The 26,585-nt window shown below is 36.0% G+C and overlaps 1 long non-coding RNA gene across 2 annotated transcripts in view; it reads right to left on the bottom strand.

Moving 5' to 3' along the window:
• Positions 1-20,017, bottom strand: part of LOC128247017 (uncharacterized) — a 90,852-nt gene extending 70,835 nt beyond the window's left edge. The window contains exon 1 of one of the 2 annotated variants that reach the window (XR_016240734.1): positions 19,959-20,017. This is a non-coding gene — a long non-coding RNA (uncharacterized LOC128247017). Of the gene's footprint in view, positions 1-8,499; positions 8,817-19,958 lie in introns of those variants that run through there. The other variant, XR_016240733.1, reaches the window with a different exon arrangement.
• Positions 20,018-26,585: the final 6,568 nt, after the last annotated feature.

The raw sequence follows: 26,585 nt of genomic DNA, 5'->3' as shown, positions 1-26,585 counted from the left end.
CACGTGGAGACTCACCAACTTCGTCCAACAGCATTCGGCAACCTCCATCTCCATCGCCACCATTCGTCCCAACGTCAACATCTCTCTACATACTCTTACAACATTGCACTGTTCATGAACTACTTCACCATGGATCAACAGTGAATATACAACCTGCGAGAACTCCTGTACCAAGTGATCCAGGCAGCAGCATCACAGCTACAACTACATGTATAACATGTACCGCAATCAGCTCTGCATCATTGCCACAACTTCTTGATACAATATTTCAACTATCGTGTACAACTGAATACGAACTGGCATTTATCATTCTTGTGTCTATGAGCTTACTCCTCACTTCGATGGCTATAGACTCTTTCACTGTCTCTTCTTCATCGCTATCCTTATATGTTCTTAACACACATTTGTCTATGTCTACAAAAAACCTGCATACATCTTATTCTTATGACGGTCTGTCTATCATTCTGGATATATGATGCACACACAATCACACATGTTAACATATCAATAAATCTTCTCTTAAACATTCTTCCCGGTTGTGTCTCTTATTTCTCTCTGGCACATGTATGCATTGTTCTATTTATATTTATTGTATCAACCATGTGATGTACCATGGAGCCATCCTCATCACATTGCTTCTCACAGATGGCACAAACCGGCAACTCATTCCAGCTCCTTGAAGCTACAAAACTATTATAATGGGAGAAAGAGATACTCCACAGGTATCACAAGCCTTCAATTCCATTATAAGTTCTTATTTATCCACATTGTTTTGAATCATGCATTATCTTGTAGCTTCAACATTCCAATAAAGTGATTGTCTATTTTTCGAATGATATTGTATGGTAGGTGTGAGAGGCTGGATTTGGTGAGTTTGACCATAGAATGGGTAGAATATTTGGGTTGGATATGGTCAGTTTAAATGCTAAAGGGTTAAATTAAAATTAACGGACGTGTGTTACATTTTAGCATGTATCATTAATTATGCAACTAACGTGATCTCCCTCACTCCCTCTCTTTCCCCTTTTATTTCTCCTTCCCCCCTTTCTCTCTTTCTATCTCTCTTCCTTTCATCTCTATCTGCATCTCACTTATTTCTTTTAGTCAAGCAACATATACTGTCTCTAAAAGACAGTATATATTGCTCAATCTAACATTTTAACTCTAACTTTTTGATAAGGCAAAGAGCTAAATTAATGCTGGAGCATGTTACTCAGATTGCAAAAATTCATGAAAATTAGGATTTGAAAATTGAAATTTTACACTCTACATAATTTCCTATTAACAACTTCCTTGTCTCTGCATACTTTCAGTACTTGTTTACTGATGACTCTTGTTGTTAAATAGGAAATAATTAGTGGATAGTAATTCTGCAATCTATGTACTTGTGCATTGGAAGCATTGTGGGTCAGCAATGGTAACCAAAGGATTATATCCAGAAGTTCTTTATCATAACAGTTTAATCAGTTAAAAAGATATCAATCACTGAAGGAAAATGGATAGCATGGCTAGATCAGAGAAATTTAATATTCCAACAAAATCTTCTTTATATGATAAGAAGTTTAAGCCTTTTAGCATTATGATTACTCTGTCAAATGTAATTCTTATTTATTCACATTGTTTTGAATTAATCATGCATTATCATGTAGCTTCAACACTTCAATAAAGTGACTGTCTATTTTTAGAATGACATTGTATGATAGGTGTGAGAGGCTCAATCTGGTCAGTTAGAATATAGAATTGGTAGAATATTTAGGCTAGATATGGTCTGTTTAAATGCTAAAGGGTTAAATTATGGATTAGGAGAATTTCCTAATAATTACTGACTCAGACTTTAATCCTAACAAACTCAGGCAGGCCCTTGCTCACACACACACACACACACACATTGTGCTTAATATAGTATACACCATATATGATTGTACAACTTTTGATGATGCTCTAAAAATGGCTAGAATTTAATTGTATTAACTCATGATTATGGTTTTAAAGCTATAACAGATGAAGAAAATACACTATCATTTATAAGGGACTCTTTATATGTGAAATACACTCAAATATTGTCGTCATCAGATTCACTGAAAATACCAGCAATGAAAGTTCCAGTTATTATACTTTAATCAATTTAAAAGAGACATATATCATCACTTCTACTTGGGGCTGTTTACCATCCCCCAAACTACCGTCAAGAGACAGAGATTTTTTATATCCTCAGAGCTGCATCTTGGAAAACAACCACCTATCTTTTCTTCACTGGTGATTACAATTGCCTACAGATTGATCAGGAAACTTTCCACTGGCCACAAAGAGCAAAAGATTTCCTTGACTTTGTGCAAGATTCAAAATGGTCCCAATTAGTCACCTTCCCTACAAGAGATGCCAACACTTTGCATCTACTACTCATCACTGCTCCTGAAATTGTTGTCATCAATATCACTATCAGGGAACCTTTAGGTGACTCCAATCATGCTATAATCATTACCAGTCTGTCTGTTATGGGCAGAAACAAAAGTCATCACCACTTCCAAACTGCTTGTTTTGGCTGAAACAAAGCTGACTAGAACTCACTGTGTACTGAGTTGCAATACTCAAACTGACTTGCATTTTATGATTCTAGAAATGTCAGTTAATTCTTAATTCAATCTGGGCCACATGCAAAGTGTCAGACCATATACACTCATTAGAGACCCCAGAAGTGCAATATGAAAGACTGCACCTGTCTGCTTTGTCAGGAAAGAACAAGTTGTTGAATGCGGATTCAGATTATGCAGAAGAGAGAATAAAAGGAGAAAATGCAGTAGAGCATTGAACTGTATCAAGCAGGGGACTACAAAGACAGCACTTCAATTTGAACAATGCATAGCAACCAGCCTGAACAGTAAAATGTTCTGAAAATATGTGAATTTAAAGCAAAGGCCTCACTCTCCAGTTGACCCTCTTCACATTCTTCACACAAGTCTGATCACTGATGATCCCAAAGAATGTGCAGAACTTATTACCAAACGCTATGCTGTCATTTTTACTGTTGAAGATCCAGATGTACTGTCATCACTGCTGCTGATACCAAATTCCATATCATTTGTTGAATTTATTCCTGCAATGCTGTGACATCACCTGAAGCATATGCATAGCTATGCCTCACCTGGTCTTGAAGGTGTTACTTAACTACTTTAATGCAAAGGGCTCTTTCTACAACACCAGCTTTCATTACTTTTCCAGTTCTGTCTTAATAATTGCATTGCTTCAGAACAATTGCCAGCATTATTCACCTATTCAAAAAATGTGACTGCACAACACCTGTCAATTACCATCCAGACAGTCTCACAAGCCATATTGCCAAATTGATGGAGCCCTATGTTAGAGAGACACTCTTGAACTTCTGGAACTCTCATAACTTTATTTGACCAACTCATTAAATTTCTTGAAAACATTATCCAAATTATGGATGGATGTTATCTATCACCAAAGTCTTTAATTCTGTACCACACAAACAATTTTCAGTGAAGCTGTCTGCAATGAACGAAAAGGTTAATCTTTATAACTGGTTGAAATCCTTAATTTTTGGTCAAAAAGTGGTACTCAGACTATTAGTACATACTGCATCTAATATGATGATAGCTGGTGTCCTACAGGAATTTGTTCTTGGCCCACTGTTATTTCCTGCATACATAAATGAAACAGATGCCAACATGAAGAATATTGCTGTGTTGAAACATGCTGTGACGTTAAGCTGTAAACTGAAATAAAAACAAAAGATTCTATACCATACAGATCTTTCAGATCTTTCCTGCACTTTGACCATGACAGAATGCAACAAGAGATTGCTGAGTGGCAACTCAAACTGCTGTACAAATGCACCACTATATATTTTAGGTGGAAACACCCAGAATTTATCAGCTCCTTCTGCAACACCAACTTTAAGAAATCTGTTGGTGAATGTAACCTACATTATTATCAACCACATTCATGTTGGATGAACCACATTTCTAAAACGCCAAATGTGTCTTAGCATCATTGAGTAAGGCCTTTGTCAGCTTTCAACAACTATCTATTTAAAGCTATATGGTATGTCCACACTTAGAGTTTGCATCTCCAGACTGGAACCTCTCTCTTGTTCAAAATATTAGTATGCTGGAAGCTGTCCAAAGATGAGCAACCAGATGAATAATCTCTGTCAAGCACTTACCATATTTTGAACATTTTACTTTTTGTGCATTAACACACTAAAGTTTCAGCATATAGCAAGTGATATAGTAGTAGCCCACAAGATTATCCATCATCTTTCCAACATAATTAGCTTTTGTGCTCAGAATTTTCAAAGCACGGAAAAAAAAATACTCATGTCAGCTGTTAGCTGACAGAACACTGCATCCTTAAAAAATTCCATGCTTCCAGAAATTCTTCATCACTACATAACCACTTTTCCTTTTTTATGAATCTCTTGATGTTCACTTTTCTACTGTTTTATGTAATATTCTCTGTACTGTGCTCATGCTTATAGCCTTCATTACTGTCTTTCTTTAGGGGAATTATATTTCTGCTTTCTATCCCACCTATTAATCTGTTCTGATGAGTTGTAGTACATTTGAGCACTGTATACAATAAACTTATCATTATATTATTTGTTGCCCAAAGTTGGCATGGTACTAGATGAAAATGCAAGAGACATAACCATTTTATTTTAATTATTATTTATTGAATGCATAAGGATATTAAAACCCAACCGTTTCTTTTTACTCTGAACAGTTAGAATATTGAACATAAATTTAATTTTTTTTAAAAATACTCAACACTGGCTAGTGTCATCTGGCAAGCAGGCTAAACCTTTGGAACAAACTCAAAGAAGAAACATATCAAATGTTTGTTGTTTCCTTGGGATACTTAGGTGTTATCAATGGACACTTAAGGGATAAATTTGAACAAATTTCCACAGTATCCTCTAATACCTCAAGAACAGGTATTTTCTGTGGCAACTCAATAGTCAATCTTTAAACCTAATGTCCAGCTAAAACTGCTGTGTGTTGAAAGTGTAAAAGCATAAAACTAGGCTATTGCATATTGGTCTGCTGGTCACACCACTTCTGCTTCACAATCTAAGCCATCTTTTTCATTTATTCAACCTCTAGTAAATATGCTATCTAAAGATAAACATTGTAGAAAATTGATCTAAGTAGTACTTATTAACAAATTTGGATAATACCTATAGAAAGCAGTTGGGGGCAGAGATCTGTATCACTTTGCTGAAGTTCCTATGGATATTATAAATGGTATTTCAGTGTTTCAGCAAATCATGAATAAATTTATCAATAAAAAGAATCTTAAAGGTACCTGTTTATATTTTTAAGATATTTTAGTTTGTAGAAAAACAAAATTAGAACACGATACAATCCTTTTGAATTTTTTAAAAAATTGCCATCAAAATATGCGATAATCTGACCTTAAATAAAAATAAATTTGAAGATAATCTAATAACTGTTAACTAATCTGATTTCACATGGAGAATTACACGTTGATTCAGAACTTGTTTGACTTCTTGAAGAGCTATCTATAATTTAATTTAGTAAAAAAAAGAAATACAAAAGAGGCTTGAGATTTTTAAATATGTTAAATGGATCCTATCCCACTTTTCTAAAATTAGGTTGTTAGCTGGTGCAAGTTTCCATCTGTCTGAGAACACTATAAAATACACCAATTCTATTTAAATGATATTAAATGAGTAGCTGTGGCCACCATTGGTAATGATTTGTCTTTTACTATCAAAACAGATGCCTCTAATGAAGCTACTGTGGCAAAATTATCACACTGTATAAGACCTGTGGTATGTTTCTCATGGTCCTTAAATAATTCTGAAAAACTCCTACTACATTGTCAAAAAAGAAGCTTAAGCAGTTACAAAAATTGTGAGAAAATGGAAATATTTACTCACGAAACATTTTATTTTTAGTGACACATCAAAGATCCATTTCATTCATGTTTGACAATAAAAAAGCAGGGAAAGAAAAATGAAAAAAAAATTTCTAAAATCCTCTGCTGAAGAATCAAACATCCTCTCTCATACACTATAAACTACTGATCTGGCTTAGGGAATCGTTCAGCCGATCAAATGTCTCATACTTGTGCGACTGCTTTTGACAACTATAAATTTAGAATTACTGTATAATTCCTTAGTACATTCATTTTATAAAAGTATACAGCTTACTGTTTTCTGTTGATGAAGTATGGTAAGTCTGCACAAAATTAAACCTAACTTTGATTGTCCAAACAAAGCCCCTTTAATAAAAAGCTACCTATTCATTTGAATGCTTATCAATAGATTTTAAAGAGCCACTTCTTCTAATAATTCAAATGTACATGTAACATAATTGACAAAGTTTCTTCATTTTCCATTTGTCTATTCACGCTCTGGTACAAATACATCTGTTGTTAGAAAATGCTTGAACCATCACTTCTCTATTTTTGGCATGCTATTGTTGCTTTTTTTAAGACAGCGGGAGTAACCAAAATGTCTTCTGAATAGAAACAATTCTTAAATAGCCAAGGGTTTTCTACAAGCTGCATGACCTATATAATTCTATTGGAAACTTACTTAGTAGAGGCATAACAATATTGTGTGTAACTTCTATTATACTAGTAGAGATACCGGCATTGCTCGGGATTAAAATGGCATAGTTTGTATATATATTACAGTTATGTTGAAACAGGTGATATGGGAAAGTGCAGCATTGACAACAAAACATTTGTGGAGTAAATGATGGGCTAATTCGACTAAGCAACATGTCATGCCTCTGTTTGGAGTATTTCTGGCCCTAACCCGTCATGAAAATTGGGGGTATGTGATTTTTGAATGCACCGAAAGGCTGTCAGTGGATATACTCTCCTTTGCATCAGTCAGTTCTGAGTCTAACACGACCCATCGGCTGAAGTTTTGACACCTCCTTCGGGTTTGTTGTCCTATATCACTCAAGAAGTAAATCTGAAGGAAGTGTAGTTGTTCATTTGTGGGTAACAGGGAAGCAATAAGATGATAGACTTGCTCTTGAACTTTGAACATTGGCATAAATCCATGTTCAACTATCTTCTTAGCTGCACCAAATGATATCATTTGAAATGCAGAGTTGTATTGTCTGATATTGCTCAGAAAATCATTTGACTGGATGGAAGTGCCTTCCAGATCTATAAGAGGTTGAGGAGGAGCTGGTAGTGCTGGCAATGTTACCTTACTGCCTGAGCAGCGCATGCCATTAGTTTTATTTGGAAATTTTAGGAAAGTCTCATCTCACTTCTGTCTTGAGACTCCACTTGATGTGCTGTAGCATACATTTGCTGATGTTGAGAAAGTTTCATTTCTCTTCTCTCTTTAGACTGCATTTGACATGCTGCAGCATGCATTTGCTGATCTTGTGAAAGTCTCATTTCCCTTCTCTCTTGAGACTCCATTTGATGTGCTGCAGCATGTGGTTTGCTGATCTTGAGAAAGAGTCTCATCTTCCTCTCTTGAGACTCTTGCCTTTGGTTTTCTACAATCCTCCTTGCTTTATAGTTGTTTCTGAAGAGATTACATCTTTTCTTTGGTGGCATCTTTCAATATTGTATACAAAAAATTATGAACATAGAAAAAATTATACATTAATCTCTATTTTGTAAGCAGCTGTATGTATTGTAGAATAAACAATATTATAGTCTTATCAAAAGTGAATGTGTAAAAGAGAAACAATATTATACCACTGAAAAAAAAAAGCAGAAGTCAAAAGTGAAAGAATAAAGGTGAAACAATATTACATCAAAAATGAAAGAATAAAAGTGAAACTATCATACTACTGTTATAGGCGGAAACAAAAGTCATCACCACTTCCAAACTTCCAATCCTTACTTATGAATAACACAATTTTTTAAACCCTCAAAATTGTTGTCAACTCTGATTTAGCTGACCTATGATGAAATACACTTCAGTCCTGACCATTCTGCCATTTTGTATTTCTAGGACTATATTGACCAGTATCCCATTTCTTTTTTAAGACTGTACAGTGTGTTATGAGGAAATTTAGTTGCTATTTCTAGCAGGTTGAGCAACTACAAAGTCTCTATGTATGCTTGGCCTCACAATCTCAAATGAACCTTCAAACAGACTTTACATAGTGCCAAAACTTTATCCCAAAGACTAGGATTTCTCTTCAGGGCCAGAAAATTATCTGATCCTCATTGCTTGCTGATTCTCTTTAAAACCCAAGTATGACTTATATTAGGGTTTTGTTCAAATTTCTGGGACACCACTGCTGCTACATGCACAAATATCCTAGTCAGTATCAAAAAGGTTATTTGGTTGATTGGCAGGAAGACACTAGAACCACTACTTTACAGATGTAGTTTTTTATTTGTCTTTCTTCTATAGTTATTGAAAGACCTCTTCCCCTCTTAGCTAACAAGCTCCAAAATCTTGTCACCCAAGACCATTCAAAACACATCATCCTTGCTCTTTTTGTCACTACTATCATGTCTTACCTTTAAGATCCCACAGCAAACACAACATTCAACTGTTCTTCTTCAGAACTTCAACCCTCTGAACTTTACTCTCTACTACTTATGCTCTTCCTGTAGATGTCAACATCCAGCTGTTCAAGTTGAATATTATCCATATCAGTTTTGCCAGTTGGGGCAAAGACCTGTGAATGTCATTGGCACTGACCTGCTCCTCTGGTTAACTCATAAAAAACTTTTTCTATAATTGTGTCAAAGAAAGTAATATTTAGAAACTGATATACTTCTTAAAAGTATAGATTATAGCATTATGACAGGTGGTTTAATATACCACACCCATAGGCCTTTTACACAACTAGACAATTATATACCAGAAGGACCATTGAAACAAACAAGAAATATCATTCAGGATTGCAACTTGCTCCAACTAACAAAGTCTCAATAACTAATCCACCCACAAACACCTGGACACAATGAGAAAAGCTACAAAACACTATAACACCATTAAAAATTAGTATCTGTCCTACCAAACCCAGGCAAACACAAATTACACATATACATTAAAAGTAGTAATCTGACTGGTCACCAGAATTTTATTCTTTTATTTGTTTCAGTCATTTGACTGCAGCCATGCTGGAGCACCACCTTTAGGCAAGCAAATCAACCCTATGACTTATTCTTTGTAAGCTTAGTACTTATTCTGTCAGTCTGTTTTGCCAAACTGCTAAGTTATGGGGGACGTAAACACACCAGTTTTCATCTACCAAATCCACTCACAAGGCTTTGGTTGGCCCAAGGCTATAGTAGAAGACACTTGCCCAAGGTACCATGCAGTAGGACTGAACCTGGAACCATGTTGTTGGTAAGCAAGCTACTTACCACACAACCACTCCTGCACTTATAAATGCTTACAATCATTATGGACACATCCCTATTCTCTAAAAAAAAATTTAAAAAAGAGCAGCAACATCTGTTGCTTTGCCAGGTTCAAATCATGTACAAGTTTTATCTCCATGTTCAGTGAATCTGAAGAAATCACACATCGACTGCTTCTAATTTGTCCATCTCTGCAACAAGTGGCACTGAAGCTTTCAGTCATAGGTTAACATGTTTGACTTCAAAGTGGATTCAACATTTAATGATTGTCTCATTACACTCAACATGACCCTACAATATATAACATAGTCTCTGATCAAACTGAAGTTTAGCATAAAGACTATGTTGAACATATGAGTTACTTCAGGTCATTTGATATTTTTACTTCACCATTACTATGCCATGGCTCTCTTCAATCCAAAGAATATGTAGTTGTGTGTCTACTAATTCGATTGATACATGAAGTAGGAAAATATATGACAGTGAGGAGTGACAAAGAAAGGGGATAGAATGGCTGGCACAATTGGAAGAAATAAAGATGACTGTTTATATCACTGGGAATAAACAGAGAATAAACCATTATTCTCTAATTTGGCAGGTCATCTTCAGACCCTGATGGCAAACTCCAAATCTATTTATAATTTAGGAATGAAATATCATTCTTCTATTTCTCTTTAACTGATGCTATCTATCAAAAATTTCCCCCTCCTTTTTTCATTTTATTTCCATATCACTGTGAGATATGTTATTATTGAGCCCCAAATCAACAGCAATCAAGCAGACATATGATTGAAAATATTACAGCCATGACCATCTGACCTTTTTAGGGATCTCATTACAAACATATCTTGTCTATCTTTGAGACACTAAGGTATGGCTGCTACTTCTTGCATAGAGGCTCCTTCATTGCTGAAGTATGTAGATGGAACTGGCAGTAGACAGTTGTTTATTTTAATTGCTATTTTCTACAAGTTTTCACAAATGAAAAAGTATTCTCACTATCAATTCTTACTGCAAGATGATTAAATTAATATGAAACTGAGCTATCAAGATAGATCTTCTGTTACAACACACTTTAGGCATTTTGTTTTATATTTGTACAGTGTGCTAAAGCCTATATACCTCAGGTTACCAAGTTGTTAAAAATATATAATGCATTTTCCCCAACATACAAGTTGAATTTTTCAAACCAAAATTTACAGCTAAAAATGAGAATGTATACACCAAGACAACTTTGGAGGATAAAAAAATTCCATGTGAAATGCAGTACGATTTGGAAAGATATTGAAATTGTTTGAATGTTTACACTCCATGTTTATACTATATGCTACATCGATTTGGATGCCAGAAAATGCAGCATCAGTTTATCTGAAATGTATGGTGAGATACACTGATTTCCTATCCCAGAAGAGATTTATATCATGTAACAAATTATTACAAAACCAGAGCTGATCACTAAGTCTTAAGTGATGATCAGAGCTTAGGTGATATTTACTTAACTCCATATCTTATGTACATGGATACTGTATCTATCAATTTATGTTTTTACTTGCAAGGACTAGATGAAGGGACCAAGCTTATGGCCTTTGTAGACCCTCCTAAACAGATGAGATCAATGTAGCTAAGCTCTACTTAAAGTGTTGCAAGAAAAGACATGAGCAAGGAAGGAACTTCAGAGGGCCAACGTTCTGGGGTGGAAGGACAGTGTTTAATGGTTAATGTGGAGCCTAGCAGGATTAGAGACATCATGGGTGATAATAGGCAGATAAATGAGTGAGTTGAAGTACATGAGTAGAGATGATATGGGACCAGCCAGCCAGCTCTGAAGTGCAGAGGTCATTATAGTTACCTTACCTGAGCTTTGTAGAATGGCAGCAACTGTTGAGGAGATTGAAATATTTTCAGTCCTTGAAAAGAAGGGCCATCTTTTAGGTGTGATCCCTGGCTATGTTAAGGATGTGCTTTCACCATGAGAATTCCTCAGAGAATGAGGTCTAACATTTAATATTTAAAGCTGGATGCTGCTTATGTTTAGGTGGGCAGGTAGGGTAAGGTGAAATCAATAATATCTTCTTGATATGAGTAGTTATTTGTTTTCTCCCTTTTTCTGCTAAAAGAGACAAAATTCGTATGCCCCCATCTATTTCCTCTATATAAAATAGGACAAATTTCCATTCGGTAATTTACCATGAATTCACTTCAATTCTAATACCTCATGAAATAGTTTATCAATGTATTATACACATATTTATATATTTGTATAACAATCTCTGCTCTGTAGAGATTTGTTACTTTTGAAAGATAAAGAATTAATTCCAGTGATATGGATTCCAAATAGCTGTTGACATCCTCTGAAAGTAAAACATAGAATTATGCACAGGATTTAGACTTAACATTTGAAGCTAACAAATTTGTGGCTCCATAATTGAACCACTGTATTGCTGTACAACATGGTTAACTGTAATCAATATCTATAAAACAGAGGATGTTTGTGTGTGTGTGTACGTGAATGTGGTTTATGCACGTCCACAAATTAGCACGCATGTCGCTCCAATTTTAGGAGAAGATTCGGAATGACCCTATGTGCATTTTAGTGAACTTTCTCTCTCAGAGGTACCCGCGTATACCTGTAAAAATCGATAAACTTTTGCCAATTTTGAAGTTTGTTGACATGGCGAAGTCAAATCTGTGCGTACGCGCGTGAAGGCGAGAGAGAGAGAGAGAGAGAGAAATTGTATATTTGTGAGAGGGAGGGTGAAGGAGACATACATTTTATTTGCCAGCATCTGTGTGGTAGGCAGCAAGCAAACAGAAAAAATACCCTCTCTCTCTCTCTCTCTCTCTCACTCTCTCTCTCTCTCTCTCTCTCTCTCTCTCTCTCTCTCTCTCTCTCTCTATCTCTCCCTCCCTTACATACACATGCCAGTTATCTCTCTTTCTTTCTTTCTTTCTTTCTCACACACACACACAGCAACATTACACACAAAACAGATGTTGCCAAAAAGAAATAGACGCTATCTTTTTATAGTGAGTATGCCAGACAGAAAGTGTGGTGTGTATGTGAAGTTCTTTTGTTAGTGTGAGAGAGCAGCATGTGTGTGTGTGTAATGTTGCTGTGTGTGTGAGACAGGGAGAGAGAGAAAGAAAGAAAGAAAGAGAGATAAATGTGTGTAAGGGAGGGAGAGAGATAGAGAGGGAGAGCGCGATCTCTCTATCTCTGCCGAATTGATGTAAACAAACCCATGTGGTCTGATTTTCACGTTTAAATCGCCATTTCCAAAATATATTTATTTTAAATCATTTATCCGTATATATATGTAAGGCAAGGTGTGTGTGTTTTGTTGATATACGGGCAACACACACACACACACATACAAACATGTATGCATACAAAAAATATGTATGCAATTGGTGTACATACGTGCGTGTGTGTATGTGTGTGTTGCTCATATAAATATATATATATATATATTTATATAGATAGGATGATAAATTGAATATTAATTCAATTTAAAACTAAGTGGCCTAGCATATAACAAATCTGAAAATTCAGAAAAAATTGTATTACACGTGTATAAGGGATGACCACTAGGTGGACATCCAATATGCTAGAAAGAGGTCATCAATGACCCAACCACAAAAAAAAATAATGTTCTCCAGAAAAATTTCGCAAAACGCCAGAACAGGACAAAATGAGAAATATACAGAATAAAGAATTATCAATGGCCTGCTGCAGTTTCGAACATTAACGTTTTACTTTCGTAACATCCGTGTTCTCATATCTGAACAGAACCGCTTTTGACACAGAGAAACGGGAGCCCTTTTGGTCATTCTATTTTCTTTGCTGGAAGGGTTCCTAACCCATGAGCAAAGAGGGGTTAGATGATGGCGGTGGTGTTTTCAAAGGGATGGCATGTGTAACCTGATCACCTCTGCCGATCAAACTCTCAACCCATGCATTCCAGTTGCAACACTGATTCTACCCAAATTTGACGTCATGTTACTTAGTTTGGTTTGAAATAAAGAACTTGATTAGCTTAATAATCCCAACTTAATCCTGGGCAAAGCCGGGCTATACTACTAGTGTAATATAAAATTGTTGGGTATTGTTATGAAGATAAGCAATAGTAAATTTATTTGTTGCTTGTGAAATATCAGTGAAGACAAGAGTTTAAAATATCTATTGATAATAAAATGCCTTCATGACCTGTACAAAAATATCATGATACATATGCCTTCTATAGAGATTGCTATACAAATATATAATAATATATAGTCAAATGATATATCATTTTATCTCTCTTGCTTCCTACTCCTATCTCTCAATTACTTATCTCTCAATCATTTCCTTCTGTGCTCAATCTCACTCTATTATGTTATCAGTGTGACTAAGGTTGACATTAGATGTCTTCTGGTTGTCACACATTGTATCCTCTCGCCAATGACTTTTTTAAACATCTATTTGCCATACATCACATTCTTTCAGCCATGCCTATTGCTCATCTCTGGATCATTCCATCCTCTTCTCAATCCTCATTGTACTATGTAGGTTTCTAATATGACTGGGGTGACAGTAGATCTCTTTTGTTTACTGTTCACTGTACAATGCCTCAGAGGTAACTAAAAATACCCCTGCACCTATTCTGACCATTTCCTACACTCCTTTGTGTTGTAAGGACTTGCCTACTTACCATTACCCCTGCTATCACATTCATTTTTTGATCCAGTCCATTTCATAGCCTATGTATATGTATATGTGGTTACATATGATCACATTTGCTTATTTTACACATTTGCTTCATTCTCCACTCTATACTGCCTGTCATCACGCCCTGTCACCATGACTGCAATCATACTCTTGCACCTTTTCTCCCATACTTCCTAAGTCTCTGTCATAGCTCTCTATCCCCTGGGCTACATAGACTTCTATCACATCCCTGCCATCTCAAGTACTCTCCCCCTTGTTGCACATCCCTCCTATCATTATAACTCATGTCTCTATCAATCTGGTTCCTCACTTTTTAAAGAATCTAGTGAGCAAGCAGGCATACAAAGTAGTGAAGTTCCTTTTGTTGTGTTGAGGACATGGCAACTTCTCTAGTGCTTGTGTCATGAAAAACTCACCCAGTACACTCCGTAAAGTGGCTGGTCTTCAAAAGGGCATCTATTCATAGAAACTAAGCCAAAAATGAAACACAAGTGAGATGAGATCTCCCAACCCATCTATGTAAGTAGTACCCCTGAATACATACTGACTTCAACCGTGATGACTCATCCAGCCAATGCTAGCATAGAAAGCAGACATAAAATGATGATGGTGGTGGTGGGAGTAGTAACAATGACAATGATGGCAACAATGACGACAAAAATGATGATGCTGCATGAATTGTATATATTACATCTGCAATATGTAGGCATAAAACAGTTTAATAGATACCTATGCTATGTGTATAAAGTGTGAAAGGCATATATTTACATAAATTTTATTCCTACAATGCTTAGTAACTCCAATATAGATACAAGCAAAGAAAAATATGTATTTCTGATGCGTAAAAAAAATAATCTTTAGCTGTTGACATAGTTTTAATTGTTATGCTTTTTCTTGAGTTCAAACTTGTAAACTTTTATTGTATTCAGTCTTGCTTTGTTATATTTGCATGCAAATATAAAAGGACTAAGTTGAATACAACTTTCTAAACTTTTTTCTTTCTTTGTAACAATGGTTCACAAGCTATTACCTATATCTTAAACATTTCTCTCCTGAAGGACATGTGTAACAAAAACTGATTCTCATATAACAAAATATTTTAATGTTTAGTTAGGAGAATCAGTATATGTAGTGGAAATATGTTTTCTTTATCAGTTTAAAACTATTACGTAGATATCAATGCCTTTAGCTACTTCAAACCTGTATGTTTAAAGCAGAGGTTTTCAACCTTTCGTAGCCAACGCCCATGTCACAAAATGGTGTCTTATAAATGCCTCCTTCACATGTTTCAAGAAAAAATAAATACATTAGTTTAATCAAACTGAAACAAATTTTGTGCATTGGTTTATTCTTTTACTCTTTTACGTTTTTCAGTCGTTAGACTTCAGCAATGCTGGAACATTGCCTTGAAGAATTTTAGTCAAATGAATTGAACCCCAGTGCTCACTTTTTAAGCCTGGTACTTATTTTATCAGTCTCTTTTACTGAACTGATAAGTTACAAGGACACAACTCACAACACTGGTTGTCAAGCAGCAGTAGAGGACAAACACAGTCACACATCTGCATATGTAACAGATAATGCTTTTAGGTAAACTGTTATGTGAAATTTGGCAATCGAGGATCGAATCCACGCCATGCCTGCATGAAGCCACTACACATACTTACATACATACATACATACATACATACATACATACATACATACATATAAGCTGGCTCCAACTGTGATGACTCATCTAATCCACACCATGCCTGCATGAAGCCACTACACATACATACAAACATACATTCATACATACATACATACATACATACATACATGGCAGTGCCACGTAAAAGCGCCTGTGTGATGGCCGCATAGGAGCACCCATGTAGTGCCATGTAAAAGTGCTCATGCAGTGCTATGTAAAATCATCGAGTACACTCAGTAAAGTGGCTGGTGTTAGGAAAGGCATCTGGCCACAGAAACCATGCCAAATCAGATTGGGATCTGGTGCATCCTCTCCCCAACTTCCAACCCTAGCTTGCCATCTCTGGTCATACCATCCAACCCATATCAGCATGGAGAATGGACGTTAAATGATGATGATGATGATGATGACAAGCTTCTTTCAGTTTCTGTCCTGAAAATCCACTCACAAGGCTTTGGTTGGCCTGTGGCTATAGTAGAAGACATTTGCTCAAGGTGTCATGCAGTGGGATTGAACCCAGAACCATGTGGTTGGGAAGCAAACTTCTTATCACACAGCTACACTTGCACCTATATTATCTATATTATCTATATTGTTTAATACTACCCCATCCAGCTTGTGCTGCGTTTTAGATATTTCCATTGACTATTGCATCATATATCAAATTTTTATGGAAATTATTGAAGACACAAACACATTATGAAATTATTATACTCAACCCTGGTACGTAATAAGTCCTCTTTTCTGATATCTCAATGTCCTACTTATATTTTAATCCTGACAAAGATTTTTTTGAAAATGTGCTTAAAATATAAGTATTTTGTACACGGTTTAAATATTTTATTTCTAAGAGAAATCAAGACCCCTCTAAATAAACAGCACCCTCTCCACCATAGTGCAACCTCCCCTGTGGTACCCCATTTCCTTGTGAACTCATTATGTCTCCAGGTTAAGAATCACTGATCTAAAAGATAACTATAACTGGGTGATGTTAATGCAATTTGAACTCTTCTAGGTTTATATTTGTTCAACAGTAGAATACTTAAGTTAGTATTTTATATGCAGGATTCAAATTTTGCCTTTCTCTCAGTCTTGAATTTACAGTTTTGTAGTTCACAAATTTTTATTCAATAAAGTCAAGTTGTTCAAATATGTAACACTAGTGAAGGTCCTTTTATTTTATTTTTTTTTTTTTATTTTCCTAAATTGAAATCAATTCAAAACCAATGTGTACAGAATGAAATAGAATAGAAAATAAGTATTTCTCTTTAAATTGTTACTACTGTTGTTTTACCACAAGTAATTTTTGATTGAGCAGACCTGTAATTAAAGATGTTCTAGCCATGATCATTCCATCTTTTTTTTTTTTTTTTTTTTCAGATATAGTTACCAAAGACTGTATTATCCAGATGGTAGGATATGATTTGAAGGAGATTTGTTAGGTTGTTAAATTACTTGTTTAATTTACAAGAAGTTGCAGGGAAGAGTCAAGAATTTTAGAGTTACATACTATTGTATAGGCTGAAGAGTTGAAGGTCTGCATCCTGTTATTAAACTGGTGTACATCTTAGGAAAAGGCTCTTAACTCTTGGTGGTTCAGTCCACCTTGATGTAAATGAATAAACACATGGAAGTACAAGTTGTTTGTGTTTATTGTATAATATTTTTGCATGCAGAGCTGTTGGTACACTGACGCCTTTATCAAGAGGAATGATGTCCTTCAACCAAATAGCTGGGTCTCCTTCAGTTTCAATACTGAGTATTCAGTTGTTCAATCAACTGAATTGCCTACTCATTGTATTAGCAGCTAAGTGGCTGAGTATTCCTTTTAACATTATCATCAGGTGGAATCCATATTATACAGTATGACAAAGCTGGAGACTTTTGAATAACAGGTAGAGTTTATCTGACCTAACAAGCTTCCTAACTGTTTCTATCTCCCCACTTTCACCTACAAGACTTGGGTCAACTTGAAGCAATGTTATCTGGCTCTTGCCTGAAATGTCATGCAGTAGGATTGAACGCAAAACCTCATGATCACAAAGCTTACTTGATAATCATTCAGCTACGCTGCATCTATCTCACCCATGTACCTCCTTGAAAACAAGAGTAAGCTACAGTACACCATGACATTCTTTTTCTTTTTTTTGTGTGTAGCAGCAGCTGTATGTGTAAAGATTATACTTAGTACAATAGCATAAATACCAAAGTTGCTATATAAAAATAACAGAAATAATTGCAATAAATTAGAATACATCATCATCATCATCATCATCATCACCATCATCAACAACAACAACAGCAACAACAACAACAGCAACAACAGCAACAACAACAACAGCATCACCAACAGCTATCTCATTCGCCAAAGGGGAAATGAATGACTAGCATCAAGTTCAAGTACACTTTATGTAAAGTTTATGTCTAACATAAAGAGGAAGAGTTTGAAAATGTAACCCCCTAATTAGATATGCTCCACACTACCCACCCCCAAAAATTCTTGCTTTTACAGCATTTTCAGCTCTACAGAAGATGACACAACAGGTACATGTGAGATACTATTCATCATAAATGTATACAGTATGCAGTTTTTGCTTTTGCATTTTTTTTTTCTTTTTCTTTGCTGGTGTCAAGATGAAGGACACTGCTTCTGGCTGAGAACACACTTTGGCAATTGGAGTTGGCCTGTGTAATAGTTTAAGAAAGGAGGTTAACAAGGGCTTTGTTGTAGTCCTGTCTCATGAATTGTACATACAGGATTAAAGATGTAAGATGCCTTCCAGCAGCTCTGGTTACACACACACACACACACACACACACACACACACACACACACACACACACACACATACACACACACACACACACACACACTCATGCACACATGCACATACACACAAACATACAGATACAAGTTGTACCAACTGAAGCTTCGCAATCATGAAATTCTGGGTTCAGCTCCACTGCATAGCATTTTGGGCAAGTGGCAGATACCATTGTCTTAGGTTGCCCAAGGCTTGTGAGTGAAATTAATCGGTACAAGGCTACAAACTTGTGAAAAGGAAACAGTTGATAAACAGAACAATATTGGAGATTAAGGGGAGGAAAATGTGTGAAAGAATGTCAGAAGTAGTTAATGTATGACTAAACTTTAAGGGAAGTTATTTAGATTATTTGGATAAATAAAGCAAGTGAAATCAAGAGCTCTGAGAAGTAAAATGGATATCATCATCATCGTTTAACGTCCGCTTTCCATGCTAGCATGGGTTGGACGATTTGACCGAGGACTGGCAAGCCAGAAGGCTGCACCAGGCTCCAATCTGATCTGGCAGAGTTTCTACAGCTGGATGCCCTTCCTAACACCAACCACTCCGAGAGTGTAGTGGGTGTTTTTACGTGCCACTGGCATGAGGGCCAGTCACACGGTACTGGCAACAGTCATGCTCAAAAAGTTGTTTTTTTACGTGCCACCTGCATGGGAACCAGTCCAGCGACACTGGCAATGACCTCGCTCAAATGATTTTCTAACGTGCCACCAGCACAAGTGCTAAAAGGCAATGCTGGTAATGATTACGCTCAAATAGTCCTATTTACGGGCCACTAGCATGGAAGCCAGACAGTTGCTCTGGCAATGAACATGCTCGGACATTGCTGTTAGTGCTCCACTGGCGCAGGTGCCAGTCATCGAGTATGGTTCAATTACGATTTTACTTGCTCCAACAGGTCTTTGCAAGCAGAGTTTAGTGTCCAATGAAGGAGAGGTTGGCATGGGTGCCAGTCGTCAGATTCAGTTCGATTTCGATTTCAGATTTCAAATTTCAAATTCCAATAATAATAATAATGGTTTCAGATTTTGGCACAGGTCCAGCAGAGTTAGAATGGAGGAGGAAGTTGTTTACATTGACCCCAGTACAAGTACTTATTTAATCGAACGCTCCCATGGGAAGAAAGGCAAAGTTGACCTTGGTGGAATTTGAACTAAAAATGTAAAGACAGACAAAATACTGCTAAGCATTTTGTCCAACATGCAAACAATTCACCACCTTAAATATTAATAATAATGACAATACAAATACCAAAGCACCAGGACTTCTGAATATATATATAACACACAGAAAATATCACTGTTAGGCACCACATACATCCTACGTAAAACACTTTAAATATAATGAAAATAACAGCACCAAAACAAATTACTGTACATACCCAAGGCACACAGTGCTGCACTCAGTAGTGCAGTGAACACACATAATAAAAATAAGGCTACAGAATAATAATAATGATGATGATGATGATGATGATGATTTCATTTATTTGCCACAAGAGCGAAGGATGAGGGGAACAATACAAAGACAGACATAAAGTATTGGGGTTTACATATAATGACATAATAATAATAATAATAATAATAATAATAATAATAATAATAATAATAATAATAATAATAATGATAATAATAATAATGATAATAATAATAATGATAATAATAATAAACTTCCACCAGCAAGCGAGATAACTAATGCATTACACATTCAACACACAATTTAAGCAGTAATACAACAAAAGACTGCACCACACCTCAAGAGAGAAAATAATAATAATAATGATAATAATAATAATAATAATAATAATAATAATAATATTCTGATCACGAGCAGAAGTAGTGGGGGAGCATCAGAGCCATGTGTTGAGAGAAATTCTTTGGGGTTTGAATAATTCACCTTTGGAAACATGGGTGTTTTGCTCAACATCTTTAAACCTTATTCAGGGACCTTTTGAGCGGGATGGGCTACTCGACCTGAAGAAATTTCTAACTGAGCCCTACCTGCGAGGTCGTGCGCTGTTTCTCTTGATATGAGATCACCATGTCGTGCACATATGGTTGTGATGCATGTGCCTGGTGTACCTTTATCAGACGGGTAGTCATGATGGGTATACTGGGCTTCGTATATTTTACCCCAGTGTCACTTTGATGGCATGCACTGCTCTCTTACTCATTAATAATAATAATTCCTAATTTTAACACAAGATCAGCAATTTTGAGGTAGTGGGAAAGTTGACTGTATCAACCCCAGTGCTTGACTGGTACTTTATTTTATCAGCTCCTGAAAGGCTGAAAGACAAATTTGACTTCAGTGGGATTTGATCTCAGAATGCATAGAAGTGGAAGAAATGCCATTAAGCATTTTGTCACCAGTTATGATTTCTTTTATTTGCCACACCGAAAGGCAATGAATTAAAAGAATAAATTATTAATGGTAGGGTTTACATAGAATTGATTCAGGCATGGAAAACAACAGTATACAAAAGGAATCAAATGAGATGTTCCAATAGATTCAATAATCACTTTACCATAAAGTGCAAGAGCCTCCTCTTGTGCTGCCCAGTTGTGCTATCCAGTCTAGTAAAACTTATGCAGAGTAGGCCCAGTCACCAGGGTTATTTTTGTCACTTTCAGTCACCTCCCAGGAAATTTGCTGGAGAGCAATACCTCTTACTCTAATCAGCTAGAAAGAGAAGCTGAATTTCTTTAAAATCAGTATATCACTTTTGAAAAGGAAGGATACATTGAACAACGTAATCCTAGACATACAAAGAAGAGATGGTTATAGCTAAAATTGTTTTGATAATTACTTTCAAAATTGTGGGTTTGTTGGACAAGGACAAACCTACCTCTCCAAGTTGAAGGTGAGGATGGAGAAGTTAATGAAGGCTTGGCAAAAGAGGAAAATGCCTGTCTTCAGCTGTCTTAATATTGTCCACCATAATATTTCTTTCATTATAATATTTCTTTCACCATAATATTTCTTTCAATATTTCAGACAGCTTTCCTCTGCTTGGTAGCATCTGTACAACTCAGCTAGGAAAAATATAACACAAGGAACTTCTACTTAAAAACCTCAGTTTAATGGATTTTTCACCAACAAATGTATTAATCACAAAAGTCATGCATTTCACCAATATAGATGTTGTGGTTTAGTCAAAGTTTCTTCCTGATCTAACAAACCTACAGTTTCAAAGATAGTTATCAAAATAATTCCAGCTATGAACATACCCTTCCTTTTTGCATATCTAGGATTACATTGTTCAATGTATCCTTCCTCCTTAAAAGTGATATGCTTTGATTTGAAGGAAATTCAGCTGCAATTTCTAACAGGTCAACTAATTGCATAGAAGCTTCCTTGTTGGGTGTAGGTACTACACTTTCTTCATTGATGGGTCATATGTCTGCAACAAGATGTTTGACCGACAAACTAAGCAGAAAAGCATAGTGAAAACATAACTCTCATGCACAGAACACCTTGACAAAATTGGTCATGCAATCAATTGTATTAGTAGACAAACATTACCCAAAATTCAGTATATAAATAATACACCCTTGTAATGTATTCAAGCACAATATTAACGATCAGATTACAATGTAATAGCAAAGAGAAATTCTATGCCAATGGTTATACAATTTACATATAACACACAACACTCAGAGACATAAACAACGATCCTATTGTTCTCCCTTTCCTAAAATTTAAAAGAAAAAAGAACGCAAGTATCAATCATCAATACAAATATTTGCATGAAGGTCAGAGAAGGTCTTGAAATGCTAATATTACTGTGGATTTTAAAGCAGTGAGATGGCACAATTGTTAGCACACTGGGCAAAATTCTTAGCAGCATTTCACCTGTCTTTATGTTGTTAGTTCAAATCCCACTAAGATCAAGTTTGCCTTTCATCCTTTTGGGGATGATAATATAAGTACCATTTGAACACTGGAGTCGATGTAATCGACTTAACCCCTCCTCCAAAATTGCTAATATTATTGTGGATTTCAAAACTTTACTGCTCCAACAAAACATTAATCAAAAATAAACGTGAAAGAAAACCTTTAATTTATCTGAAGGGTGGACTGTGGAGGACATGGCTTAGTGTTTAGAGTGTTGGAATCATGATTGTAAGACTGTGGTTTCAATTCCTGGACTGGAAGATGAGTTGTGTTCTTGAGCAAAACACTCCATTTCATGTTGCTCCAGTCCACTCAGCTAACAAAAATGAGTATTCCTGTGAGTCTGATGTCCTGTCCAGTGGCGAATATATGAGGGGGTACCCAAAAGTAATTGGAAACGTTCTCTGTGGAACAAACCCATTGTAGCTCAGGCTTCTGCCACTAGAAGCCACTTGATGTGTCCCTCAGGCATCAGTCTGCCAACCAGCGACATCTGGTTAAGTTGTACTGTCACATGGTGCATCTTTGTTTTACTGTGCTTCTCCTCTGTTTGCCAATTTTTGCGATGGCTGAAATGAATGGACAGTGTGCTTCTATGAAATTCTGTTTTCTGCTGGGAAAACAGCTGCCAAAACAGTTGTCATACTTCAAACTGCTTACAAGGATGCTGCCATGAGCAAAACACAAGTTTACAACCTTGTTCAGGACAACCATTGACCTCCTGAACGTGTGAAAACATGAAAATTTATGAATTGATCTTGGAGGATCATCACCAAACAATTGATAAACTTGTTGGTATGACTGGTGTGTCCTGGTGCTCCTGCCAACGAATTTTGAATGAGGAATTGCAAATGAAAAGAGTTATAGCAAAATTTGTTCATTGCTTGCTCATGGAAGCCCAAAAGCAGTCATGACTAAATATATGTCATGAACTGAAAGAACAGTTGGAAGTTGATCTGGACTTTTCCTTGGAGGTCACCACTGGTGATGAAAGCTGATGCTATGGAATTTGCAGATGTGGAAGAGGTGAAGAAAAAAACAACAGAGGTATTAAATGGCATCACATCGCAAGAGTTCCAGCACTGCTTTGAATAGTGGAAAATGTGCCTGGACCAATGTAGTGCTTCACATGGAAGATACTTTGAAGGCAATAAAAGTGTAAACATGTAAAACTAAGTGAATTAAATAATATTGCAAAATTTGGGTTTCTTTTGGGTACCCTCTTGTATACACCACGGAATCCATGGGAACCAGCCTTATGAGTCTATATGACATGGGAAGCAGCTTTATCTGAAGGGTAGACTATATGCAGAAACAGAACAAGTAACTGAATGAAAGTATGAGAAAGATGCTAATGAGACCAGTAAAAAGTGGCATGGGTAAGAAGAAAGAGGAAAATATAGGTGAACATTCAACAAAAACATTGTTACTAATTAAATAATGTTTCGACAGAGCATTTGGAAAAACTATATTTGTTCTCATATGTGTCTTGTGGGTATGCATATCATTGCTGTTAAAATTGACAGCATGTTGTTTGCAAGCCAGTTGTTCATATTCACTCCAGTTTTGATTCCCATTTTGCACTGATTTTGTTTTCATTATCAATGCACTGATGAAACATCACAGTTACATCTTTCTCATTTACAGAAAATCTGTGAATGTAAGAAAATATTTTAGCTGTAATATTATTGGAAGCCAGAGAGTGGATGCAGGAGATATAACAGACTTACCAAGAGCTGGTTTAGGACTGAGGAGGAAACCTGACCTGGGTGCACACTCATGATGGAACCTGTACCCATGAGAGATGGAGATCTCATCAAGATCCCTATTCACCTGATGTTCCTAGAGGAGTGGTAGGGGACAAATACTAAGATATTGTTATATTTGGATATAAGCACAGGTGTGGATATGGGTACTGATGTGGATATAGGCATGGGTGTGACTGTGTGACTGTGTGATAAGAAGTTTGCTTCCTTACCTCATGGTTCTGAGCTCAGTCTCACTGCATGGAACCTTGGGCAAGATCCTTCAACTAAAGCCTTGAGCAAAACCTTATGAATGGACTGGGTAGCTAAAAAAGGTTCAATTATGGTTGTGTGTGTGTGTGTGTGTGTGTGTGTGTGTGTGCGTGTTACTGTTTCCTTGACTTGACATCACATGATAGTTGTAACTGAGTGTCACCATCATGCAAGCCATATCCTTTGTTTCCAACCTTCATAAAAACATGCCTGGTCATGGGCAAACACATGAGGGTTGGTGACAGGAAGGGAATCTGGGCTTAGAAAATCCACCTCAACAAATTCTGTTTGACCAATGGAAGCATGGAAAAGCGGACGTTAAGAATGATGATGATGTTGTTAGTTGTTGTTGTTTAGCCCCAGGCGTGTTAGATGTGTGGACAGTGGTGCATTTTATTGAAACCATGAGTAATTAATTTCCTCTTAAGTCATTTGCCTGATGAAGTCAAGAGGAATCTCAGGATAACAAGGCTCATTGTTATGTTTGTAAAGGAAAGAAGGCTGACAGTGAAATGGCCTGAAATCAGAACCAGTAGTCCAGCTTTTAGATCATGTAGAGGTGTTCCATGCAAATTGTGAGAATTATAGTTTGACTACAATCATGTTTTGTGAACTGATGTAACACAAGAAATGGAAGCAAGCATCATCTGCAAAAGAGTAATGATATCTAACGCATTAGCAGTTTCCTATTCAATAAATAGGTTAAACTATCTGCGATAACATTGTTGCTTTTCACGATCAGTTGCTTTTATTTCTTATATTGGCATGACTATATGAGAAGAGCTTTGATTTTGTTTTGAGCAGTTGCAAGATCAATATCCTACTGCTGCACTGATTTTCATAATGATTTTGATGATTAAGCAGCATGCAGTCAAAAATATATAACATTTATTTGGTTCGCTCTGATGGTCTTCCATTATGTTTGGCATCTTCTATTGAACTCCTTCCATAGAATTTATCTATGGTATTAAAAATGGTGTGAAAGTGCAAGGCCTAGTGATTATTGTGTTAGATTCCTGACCATGACATTGTGGTTTTAAATCCCAGATTGTCAGTGTGTTGTGCTCTTGAGCAAAACTCTTTATTTCGCGATGCTTTGGTCCAATCAATTGTAAATGAGTAATGCTTGTGACAGATTGGAATTCTGATCAGTGGAATTGCATCATTTAAAAGATACAACAATGCCAGGAAGCACATTGCAACCAGCAATATATAACAACATTAAATAGTCTGTTTGACATAGTGATTACAAATGGTGATACAATGATTAAAAATGGTATAGCAATGTGAAACAACTGCATCTGGAAATTTGTCAACAAACTCCTGTCATACTAAGTCTCTGTAATGACTGCCTTCTCAAAATATGTATTTGAAGAGAAAAACACATTCCTCAATGATCAATGCTATGCCTCTGCCATAACGAAATCTGAAATACAAATAAATCAATTATAAAAGTGCAAGGTGAGTTAGAAATGAACTTTGATAATGAGAGAGTAATACAGATAAACTTATAAAAGTGTACAGTGACTTTCCAAATAACACTGTTTATGTATGTACATATATATATATATATATATATATATATATATATATATATATATATATATATATATATATATATATATATATATATATGCATATCTGTTCGTGTGTGTCTGTGCATAATTCATTCTCTGGGTGCATGTGAGTGTTTGTGTTTGTGTGTATGTGTGTGTGTGGGTGTGTGTGTGTGTGTGTGTGTGTGTGTGTGTGTGTGTGTGTGTCTGTGTCTGTGTATTTTTCTCTGATAAACATTGGAGATAAAAGAGATTAGCATATACTTTCAAAAGAAAATATCAAACAGTATCTGTTCTACACAGGTTAACAGAGGCTTCCTGTATATAAATATATTGGGTCATCCCATAAATAATGTGGTTTTTAATACTTCTTTTATTTTTCAAAATTAAGATGAACAAAGTTCTTTTTTCATCTAAAATATACTCTCCTTCATTTTCTACAATGCTCTTCCATCTATCTGGTAGACTTGCAAGGCCCCTCTTCCAAAATTCACTTGTCCATCACAAAAAATACTCCACCAGTACTGTTCTGACTTC

Source organism: Octopus bimaculoides, chromosome 2 (genome assembly GCF_046866305.1).
Source record: "Octopus bimaculoides isolate indiv1 chromosome 2, ASM4686630v1, whole genome shotgun sequence".
Classification (NCBI taxonomy): domain Eukaryota; kingdom Metazoa; phylum Mollusca; class Cephalopoda; order Octopoda; family Octopodidae; genus Octopus; species Octopus bimaculoides.
The sequence above is the reverse complement of the archived record's forward strand: the minus strand, read 5'-3'. Positions and strand labels throughout refer to the sequence as shown.